Source organism: Zeus faber (assembly GCF_960531495.2).
Source record: "Zeus faber genome assembly, chromosome: 7".
In the NCBI taxonomy this organism is placed as follows: domain Eukaryota; kingdom Metazoa; phylum Chordata; class Actinopteri; order Zeiformes; family Zeidae; genus Zeus; species Zeus faber.
The window spans coordinates 19,401,163-19,411,162 of record NC_137203.1 but is presented as its reverse complement, the minus strand read 5'-3'; the positions used below and the strand labels follow the sequence as shown (position 1 = coordinate 19,411,162).

Sequence of the window (10,000 nt, the reverse complement as noted above, 5' to 3'; positions counted from 1 at the left end):
AGCCCACTGCACTATCTCACATTGTCTTATCTGAAGTGGAAAACTTGCAGTTGTAATTGTTATCTTCACACTAATAGGGGTTAGTGTTTTGAAATCATTTGGTTGTATGGATAAAGGCTCGGCAATTTCCCAATGCTTACTGTCTGTGTCAGCCCTTATCTGTTTGAGATAGCTGGCAATGATGGACAGTTAGAATCGGAGAGCGCTTCATGGAAACCAAGAAAATAAACCGCAGAAAATCTCATAGGTCTGGAAAAGTGGTTGGAATTTACCCAGGGTTTTAATTTGAGGACAGTTAGACTACTGGTTTGATATATTCTGGCTGTTTTATTTCAAAAATACTAATAAGCATACCAGGGCTGAGTGATATATCATTATAATATTTATACGATGTGATATGAGCCCAGATATCGTCTGGGAATTTGGTCATCGTTTTGCGATATAGTAATATGTTGCCTTTAAATTTCTAAAACATTTCTACAAAATGATCATATTGTATGATACAAGTATTGTGATCAACATTACTAATGTTTGTTTCTCCAACATTTCTTGTGTGTATATATGTTATGAACCCAAAATCAGTACCGCGAAAAAAAAGATCGATAAAATCTTAGACGAGAACAAAAAATAATTCTTGCCTAAGCCCTAATATGCACCGAGCTCTAAATGAAACTGTTAAGGCAACAACTTTAAATGTGGAACGGGTGTGAGAGGGTGTATAAAGTCACTGTCTGCCTTCCTATATACACATAGTCACATAGTCACCATTATCGCGCGTCCACTCGATCAGCTTTGCGGTAATACCGCACGGTCGGAGCGCCTCTTCCATCCATTAAAGTAGTTGGGGGGGAGAAACTGATCCCGCCCCCTTCCAGGAGTAAAAAAAAACGATTATTTCTGCTCTGGCTGGGAGAGGGAAGAGGGAAAGACTCGGCCAGGATTGTGGGAAGGAACAGAAACAAGACACAGCCCTCAGCTCCGGCAAGCTCCAGACCGTCCAGCTCGTCCGTCCCTCCCTCTCCGCTCACCGGCACCTCGCAGCAGGGACACCGAGCCGCGGTGCGCATCCCCCCGCGGAGGAAGACTCCGGCCGACCGGTACTTTTTTTTTTTTTTTTTCTTGTTGTTGCGTTCCTGGATTTAAGTGCGTCTTTTTCGCGAAGTCCATCCCATCCAACCACCCTGTCATTCTGCCGAGACAAGCCGGGGACTGTTTTAGTGCGAGGGAAGATTTGACGCATGATAAAGTAAGTACCTTAGAAATGACGCGCTTTATCTAGAACGCGCGTATTGCAGTCTGTAATATTATGGGGAAAGTTGGGTTTATTCTAAGGGCGACAAAGTACAGTTAGCTGCGCCTATCGATTTGCTCCTGCCCTGGTCCACTGTCACATCAATACCCGGGCATCAAATAGCTGTTAATAGTTTATTAGAGGAGTCAGTGTATTTCTTTCTTTTTTGTCTTTCTTTCTCTTGTCTTTTCTGTTGATGTTGTGACCTTGTGGTGTGCGTGTTATCTTAACCATTGTGAACAGGGTTTAAAAAACCAAAAACCCTCTCTTACAAGACTTTATACAATGTACCGATTGCTGACATGAATTTGTTACTAAACGGGGGGAAGTTATTGGAAATTGAACACAGTCCATGGAAGTTTAAAATTCGACCAATAGTTATTTCAATGCGTGGTTATTCCCACCCTGTCGTTTGTTTTATTAGTGCGACGTTTGTGTTTTGAAATCACATAACATCAATCTTGCACAAAAAATAACCTATAATATAAAATATATTGTCCTTGCTATAACAGTATTCAAATCATTTTAAGTAGTTTTGTATGACATGCTATCTGTTACCATTAAGTGATGCAATGAAACTATTTAACTGTCGTCAATAGGTTGCCAGAAAATAATACATACCATGACATTAAACAATAAATCATTTTTGCTTGCCTATATATAATAACAAAAGGCAACCACAGAAAGCAACTGAAGACGCAATAATTCATCCCCTAATACATCATTTATTTCCACCTACCTGAACATATATTCTCGCTGACCCTAAACCATGAGCAGCCACAGTAAAGGGCAAAGTGACAACTCAAACCCAAGTTATCACGTTAGGCTTGAACTAAAACTATATTTTTTTTAATGCTTTGTCCAGCTTGTTAGAAAAGGTTTTGCATTTTCACCGTGAATCTTAAGAATTTTCATCGCCCTCACTCTTTATCAGATGTTGTTTGGCCTGATTGCCTCGCAGTGAGGATGAAACATTGCATGAAATCTGTTGCAGTCAGAGGATTTAATAAAGAAACCTGAATTGACCTATGGCAACTTCCACAGGTTTCAGCTCTAGAAACAAAGAAATATGTTTTTTATTATTTGGTTTCGGGCAATTCTCATCGTTACAGATTATAGGTTGTTTAATATTTGCCAGTATCACAGCGAGGAGCTGGATTTCTTTTTTTTAACATGGGTGACGTTTAAGGCTTATTTAAGGCTTCCATTAAAAAAAAACAAAGATACAAAACATACAAAGACTTCATCGCTGCACTGATTTTTCCAAACAAGAAACTGTTGCACAAATTCATAATTTTTTCAAAGCCATTGAATAATTTGTCTAAAAACATTTAGAAATAATTAGACTCTTCCAACCCATTAAAGCACAGATAGTTAAAGCCGCCAAAAATACTTAGTTAATTTAGTAATTATAATTATAGCATACTGTGATACCCAATGACAATTTGAGATGCAAAATTAACCTTCAGCGTATTAGCATGGCATTAGGAAGGCAATTCTTTATCATTATTTTCATATTAGTTTTATATATAACCTATTTATATTATCAGATGTATATGTGAAAAGTCTGTTTTAATGCCTGATTTACAAATGTCGCTGCATTTAATTCATATATATTTAATTAGGTATGTAAAGAGAGAATGCCTAATTATCAAAATATTCTCCAAGTGTGTAGAGTGAAGTGTATAAAACATTTCCAGATGGCCTTCCGTCATCAATGGACTTGTCCTGTGTGGCCTGTCTGGCCTGTTGCTCTCTTGGGATTTAGCGTTAGGTTAATCCGCTCAGAGGAAGGTGAGCGCTCGCATGCGGACCCACGATTACACACAGAGGACTCTCAGCCAAGCTCTGTAATCTCAGAGCCCCTGCATAGACACACTCCAGCACAGGGAAACACACACACAAACACACACACACTCACACACACACACCAACGCCCATGCTCTCTCGCGCTCAGTTGCTTTGTTTCTGTTATTCTTTTAAGACCTGTCCCTCTTGACAAATCATTTGGGATTTTGGCTGTCGATTCAGAAAACCAACAGTGACAACACACACTTACCCTTCTCGGGGAGAGGGATTAGGGGGTCACGTGTCTGTGTGATTGGCCGGGGCATTGAGCCGATTGTCAGGGCACTTTTCTGTACACTGGGGCTCAGCGGAGCTTTAGTTAAGTGAAGGGAAGGGACACATTGTGTGCCACGCTCGGGGTTTTGCCACGACCTCGACAAGGAAGAAAGAAAGAAAGAAAGAAAGAAAGAAAGAAAGAAAGACAAGGGGGAAGTGCGTCAAAGTCAATTGTGAATATATGTTCCACGTAGACAACGATAATAGAGAATTAAGGCACGGATGTGTTGTTCAAAAAGTAGCCGTGGAAGAGAATTCTGCTCCTCCTAAATACTTTAAAATCGGACTGTTCCTAACGTGCGAGTTTGCAGAACCCTGACTCTGCATCCGAAAAAAAAAGGACAAGTTATCGCAGGGTCTACATACATATTTCAAACTTGCCGAGTGAGAGAAAGCTAAATATATGACAAGATAACAACCGAAAAACACACAAACAAAACAAAACAAATGAAGGAAACATCAGAAGCGTTTGTGTTTGTGTGAGTAATTCTATAGCTTCTTTTGACACGCTGTAAATTCACATTTTTTTCTTCCACTAATAGTTTCCAATATTTTGGAAGGAAGTTTGCCGGGTTTGCGAAAGAGTAAAACATCAATTTTGCAGATTGAAGTTTGGCGAGATCTAGTGGCGGATAATAAGGAAGTAATCGCTCTTCATGAACTTTGGCTCGAACCAGAAGCATTTGAAAATAACCATATTTTTACCTCATAATTGTAAAATGTGCAGACATTCTTCTGCCCTCTAAATAAAACTCACTGTTCGGCTTTGAGGACTCTCAGATTTTGAAAAGTCGCAGTGCGCACATTTCTTTCTTTCTTTTTCTTTCTGTCTTTCTGTCTCTCTCTCTCTCTCTCTCTCTCTGTCTGACATTATCTGTGACAAAACAAAAACTCTGAAAGTTGCCTCTGGCTGCATGGGAACTTGCCTGGGAGTAAGCAGGTTTTTTTTTTTTTTTTCAAGTGAGGGTCTCGCTGTAGTTCTCCACCCAGTGTGTGTGTGTGTGTGTGTGTGTGTGTGTGTGTGTGTGTGTGTGTGTGTGTGTGTGTGTGTCTTTGTGGAAAGGCAGGTGTTCCCGCTGCTGCGAGGTTGGAAAAGTCTCCCCCCCCCCCCCCCCCCCTTTTTTTTTTTTCCCTCATCACATTTTTATAGCACTAATGAACGCCCGTAGAGCTCGGCACCAGCATGTGTTTATTTACCCGTTTAACGCAGATCCCCACTTTTATTGACCTACGTGCTGCGCTGACTCCGAGCGGCGTTTCCCCCTGCGTTGCTTTGTATCGGGGATCTGCTCGCGTGTCTTCATTAGAACCGCAATTACTCGTCAAAGTTGAGGGAAAAAAAAAACAACAAAAAACAAGAATAGCGGGTAAATAACGCCAGTCCTTGAATGGTCTGATGGCGTGTTTGAGCGCATGGATTTGAATATGTCCTGGTTTCTGCATAATGATGCAAACTCTTCCTCTGTCTCTATCTAATAATTAGCAGTGACGTACGGCAACTTTCTCGGCGCGCTGTAAGTGGATGGGGGTGTGTGGGGTTTGTTCACTGGGGTGTTAAAGATCACAGAGGAATATATCAGCCTTTGATGTTTAATTGTATTGTAAAACACATTTTAGAATATTTCTGCATAAAGTAGACTTCTGGCTGTGCTGTGCTGTGCTTTGTGTCTGCTGTTTCTTTGTGTCTGTCTGCGAGTGCGCCTTCTGTTTTTGAGGTTTGTGTTGAATGTGTATGTATGTGTGTGTGTGTGTGTGTGTGTGTGTGTTTGTGTGTGTGTATGAGTGTGTGTGTTCGTGTTCGTGTGTGTGTGTGTGTGTGTGTGTGTGTGTGTGTGTGCGCGCGCGGGCGTGCGTGCGAGCGCGTGCATTCAAGTTTGTGTCTGTATCTGTCTGTCTGTCCTACTGTCTCCGTGCACGCCTGGATGTTTTTGTGCTTTTTTTTTTTTCTTTTTGAGTTTTCATGAGTTGTTGTTGGTGTATATTCAAATGAAAATGCATGTTTTTCGCTGTTTTTCTTTTCTTTTCTTTTTTTCTTCTTCTTTATTCTCGCACTTGAGGAGGTTTGATGATTTGAGGATTTGATGTCTGGGACGGCGGCGAAGTCTGGAAAAAAAAAAAAAAGTGTCACTGTGAGGGCTGAAAAGGCAAACTGCGGAGACAAGACATAAAGAGCAAAGTGCACTCCAGAGAGCGAGAGAGGGGGAGAGGGAGAGAGAGAGAGAGAGAGAGAGAGAGAGAGAGAGAGAGAGAGAGAGAGAAGGAGCGAGAGAGAGAGAGAGAGATGGCGCGAGAGAGCACATCAAATGCGATTACAAGGTAGGTGTGAATAAATGTATGGGGAGGCAGAAGCACAAAGAAGCGCGGGTGGTCAGCTGACTTGTAAGACAGAAGGATGTGGTCGTGATGTAATGCCAAATGGTCGCTGACCCAGATGAGCAGGACTTCCTGACTCCCGCTTCCTGTTTCCTGTTCCTCGCCCCGGCCCGCTGGTCGCCGCGGCGGCAGTCGAGCTGCCTGGGTGGTCCCGGCTCAGCGGTCGTACCCTCAGCTGCGGCCCACCTAAAGAGACACCTTAAAACACCTTGCCGCGCCGGAGGCCCGGCTCCATGGAATATTTTGGAGAGAGAGAGGGCGAGAGAGAGACAGAGAGAGAGAGAGAGAGAGAGAGAGGGAGGCTCACAAGATGTGAGGGACGGAGAAGCGTTGGCAGGAGCGAGAAAGACATTTAAGGAACGGAGGGTGTTAAAATGTAAATTTTTTTAAGGGAGCGGTTTTTCCCAAACGACACCGTTATTACATTGTTATTACACCATTATTACACAGTCTGAATACCAAATACTGCTTTCATGAGGGCCACCTGACTTCAAGCGTAGTGAACTGGAGACCCTATGATGTGGGGCTAGGTGTGCGTCCGGGAGTTACAGGGCAACGCTGGCTGTTTTCTGTCAATAAACCCCGCTCACCCCCTCCCGCCGACGGGAGGTGTGTGTGTGTGTGCCGCATGTTCCACGATAAAACACACTGCCTGACCTGTGTGTAGCACGGGGGCCGAAAAATTCCGCCAAATATATTTTCATAGAGAGAGAGAGAGACCAGCCCCCTCCACCCCCTCTCCCAGTTCCCCTCCTCCTCCTTCTTGCCCCCATTCCACATTTCCCTTTGGTGCGGTGTGGCACCGCTGCTGGACTTTGCCCGGTTACAGTAAAAAAAATAAAATAAGAAATAAATAAAAGATGTATGGAGAGGGAGGGAGTGAGGGGAGACACTGAGAAAGACAGAGAGAGACCGGCGGCGGGAGGGGTGGGGGGTTGTGGAGAAGGTACGGATATTTTCCAGCGGCGGTGATTTATCTTTGTCATGGTCGCAACATAGCCGAGTCATTGGGCAAACGCGGCCCTGTGGAGACGCACAGAGGCAGCTCTGTGCCTCGGCCTCACACGCTCGCACATCCAATCCCCCAAAATCCCCCCCCCCCCCAAAAAAAATAAATTCCAAATACACAGACGTCGGAGTAGAAGTCGCTTCGCCGCTCGTCGACAATGTCTTTTCGGCTTCCATCCGAACAACCGGTACGTTTGGATCTGAACCGATAGGAAACTGCCATCTCGGAAACACATCTCTTTGTTTTGCTCTAATTGGGGGAATATTACTGTGAGGACATTCCGCGGGAATCTCTCAGGAATTAGGATCCTGTCTCAACATCGGGACATGACATTCCGGTGTCCGATTCCACGGGGGGCTGGGGGTAGGGGCGGCTGGGGGGGGGGGGGGGGGGGGCTGGTTGTTAATAAACGCTGTTAACACAGAGAGAAAATGGAAGCAGGGGGAACGGGGAACGAGCTGGTGTCTTCAGCAGACCACGTCAGCGCCGGCCTGGACAGCGTCCTGCCAAAGTCCACAGCAAAATGTTCCTTTCCACTGTCATCTGTGCCATTCCCACACCAGGGCCAGCCTGCAGCCTCTCTGCTTGCTCTGACATTTACCGTTTTTTAACAGCCAAAATTATTAGGATGATGAGAATTACCGAAATTTAACGATGAAATGTAGTTTGTTTGTGTGAAAACAATTTTTGCAAATTAGCTAATAAGCCCAATAAAGTCTTACAATATACATCATCTATTAGTCAGAAATGCTGCAATTTTGTGATTGCAACTTTCAAGAATTTTGAGAAGTTTTATTTTTATTAATAAACATGCCACAGCTATACAGTAAAAAATATAGTTTTGATTAAAAACTAAGACAAAATATATTCTATTTCCCCATTTCTTCTTTATTTTTTATTTCTATCACCCTCTCTATCTTTCCCCCCCCCCCGCTTTTTAACTTTTTATTTTTTATTTTTTTTTTGGTCATATTTCCCCCAGCGCCCCCTGCGATGCGATGCGATGCGATGCGATGTGATGTGATGTATGGCTTTTCTCCACACGCCGGCTCCTCCAGTTCCAAGTGCAGCTCGTGATGTCATTAATTTAATTCCTACTTTATGGGGCGCTCTGTCTGTCTGAAAAGAAAAAAAAAGAAGGGAACGGATCGCGGAGTGAAAGTGGACAACGTGCGGAGAGGAGGAGGAGGAGAGAGACAAGGAGAGAGAGAGATGAGAGAGAGAGAGAGAGTGTGGTGTGGAGGGAGATTTTCAGTGCAGTTGCATGTATAATGAATGAGGGGGCACTTTGTTTGAAACTCCAGCCCCATGCCTCAGTTGAAGGTTTGCTGGGCAGAGCGCGGCCTCGTGATCTCACCGCTCCCCGGCCCCTGCCAATAGACGCTTTCACCTGGTGCTGCGGTTTCGACCCAGTGGAAAAACAAATAACCTTGTGTGTGCGCGCGCGCGTGTGTGTGTGTGTGTGTGCGTGACCGTGTGTGTGCGTGTGTGTGTGTTTGTGTGTGTGTGTGTGTGTGTGTGGGAGTGTGTGTGACTGTGTGAGTGTGACTCTGTGTGTGTGCGCTGACAATGGAGCGGAGGGAGAGTTTGGTGGAAGGGCAGAGGAGCGGGTGAGGTGAAAGCCAGGAGGTGAGGGGAGGAGAGGAGGTGGGGGGAAGGAGAGGAGAGCTTCTTTCTCTCTGTAACGCCGGGGCTGTAATGACGCCCAGACGGAACTGAGGAGAACGCTGGCACCCGGCCCACGCTCCCTAAATAGTGCTCCACACCGAAATAGCTCAGCCTTGATATTGACTTTTGTCTGCCGAGTGTATGCATTTGTGTGTGTGCGTGTGTGTGTGTGTGTGTGTGTGTGCGTGTGTGTGTGTGTGTGTGTGTGTGTGTCCATCCCAGACATAAAGACAGAATAAGACACTTTGGTTTCATTTTCTCCATACGGTTTCTGTAGAAGTTCACGCTGGACGTTTCTGTAATTGTTCCTTACAAGTGCATGACAAATCCATTTATTTTTTTCTATCGCATGGCATATGTGCGTGCGTGTGTGTGTGTGTGTGTGTGTGCGTGCATGCCTCCAGTTGTGTATAAGAGGAAGAGAGAGGCCTTTGTTATTTGGTCTAAATATGGCCCCTGCCTTATTTTTGGCCCGGCGCTGGACTCATGCTTGTATAAATAGCTGAGGAAGCGTGAGGGATACCTGTCGTGACGCTCGCCTCCCTCCGCCACAGTCTCATGGCCTCCGCGTCACATCCACCCCCACATCCCCCGACCCCCCCCCCTCCCCCTGTAGCCGGCTCCCGTTCGTGTTTTTCGGCGGAGCAGCTCCCCCGGGGGCGGGGCGTAGCAAACAGGATGGGACTCTCAACAGAGGGTGTGAGAAAATCAGCCTCCACGGTCGGAATGGAAAAGACCGTCCAGTAGGAGCAGCATGCGGTGACACCGTCGCGTAGGAAGCATTTTACTGTAACTAGTTGCCCAGTTGCCCCGGGCGATCATTTTCAGGCCATTATCAGCAATGTGGTGAAGTGTGGTTGCCCTATGGTCAACATATGTTTAAAATAAAAAACAATGTATGCCCAGCCATATTCAAAAAGCTCCTCTATCTATCTATCTATCTATCTATCTATCTATCTATCTATCTATCTATCTATCTATCTATCTATCTATCTATCTATCTATCTATCTATCTATCTACAGTAACTAGACACATTAGACAGTCAGGAAGTGGTTTGACGCTGGAGTACTATCTTTCTGACACTCCTCTGTAGCGAGTGTAAGGTCACGGGGCAATCTTCTCTCCTCTTTGCCGTCTCTACGCCGAGGTGTCGAGTTCATTTCATTTCTGTGTCTCGGGCAAGTGCCATGTGTGCAGCGCTGTGTTAATTTTCTCTCGTCTGCCTTCCTCCTTTGTGGCGCTTCACTCACACTCTGCTCGCACGTACGCAGCCCAGCCCTCCGAGCTTCGTCAGCCGCGGAAAAGTTGTCAAGAGTTGCCTTCGGAGAGAGCGGAGCGGGACTCGGATGTTGACGCCGTACGGGGACGGTTCAAACTCAATTTAAATTTAAAATTTTCAAAGTGAAAACAAACAATCAATCACAAAGTGTTGAACCCGCATTTCAAGCGACTCCATCTTGTTGAACGTCTGGTTGAGGCCTTCTCTCCGTCTTTTCCTTCGATTCTAACCTCCTCATTTCTTGTTTTTTCATCG

General features: G+C 45.0%; 1 protein-coding gene across 8 annotated transcripts in view; it reads left to right on the top strand.

The window, feature by feature from the left end:
* The window catches only part of mef2cb (myocyte enhancer factor 2cb), a 73,554-nt gene that overhangs the window by 8,424 nt on the left and 55,130 nt on the right, over window positions 1-10,000 (top strand). The window contains exon 1 of one of the 8 annotated variants that reach the window (XM_080003581.1): window positions 952-1,097. The exons of 6 other annotated variants lie outside the window; for them this stretch is intronic. The gene's annotated coding sequence lies outside the window, so the exon portion shown is untranslated. One more of the 8 variants, XM_080003579.1, reaches the window with a different exon arrangement.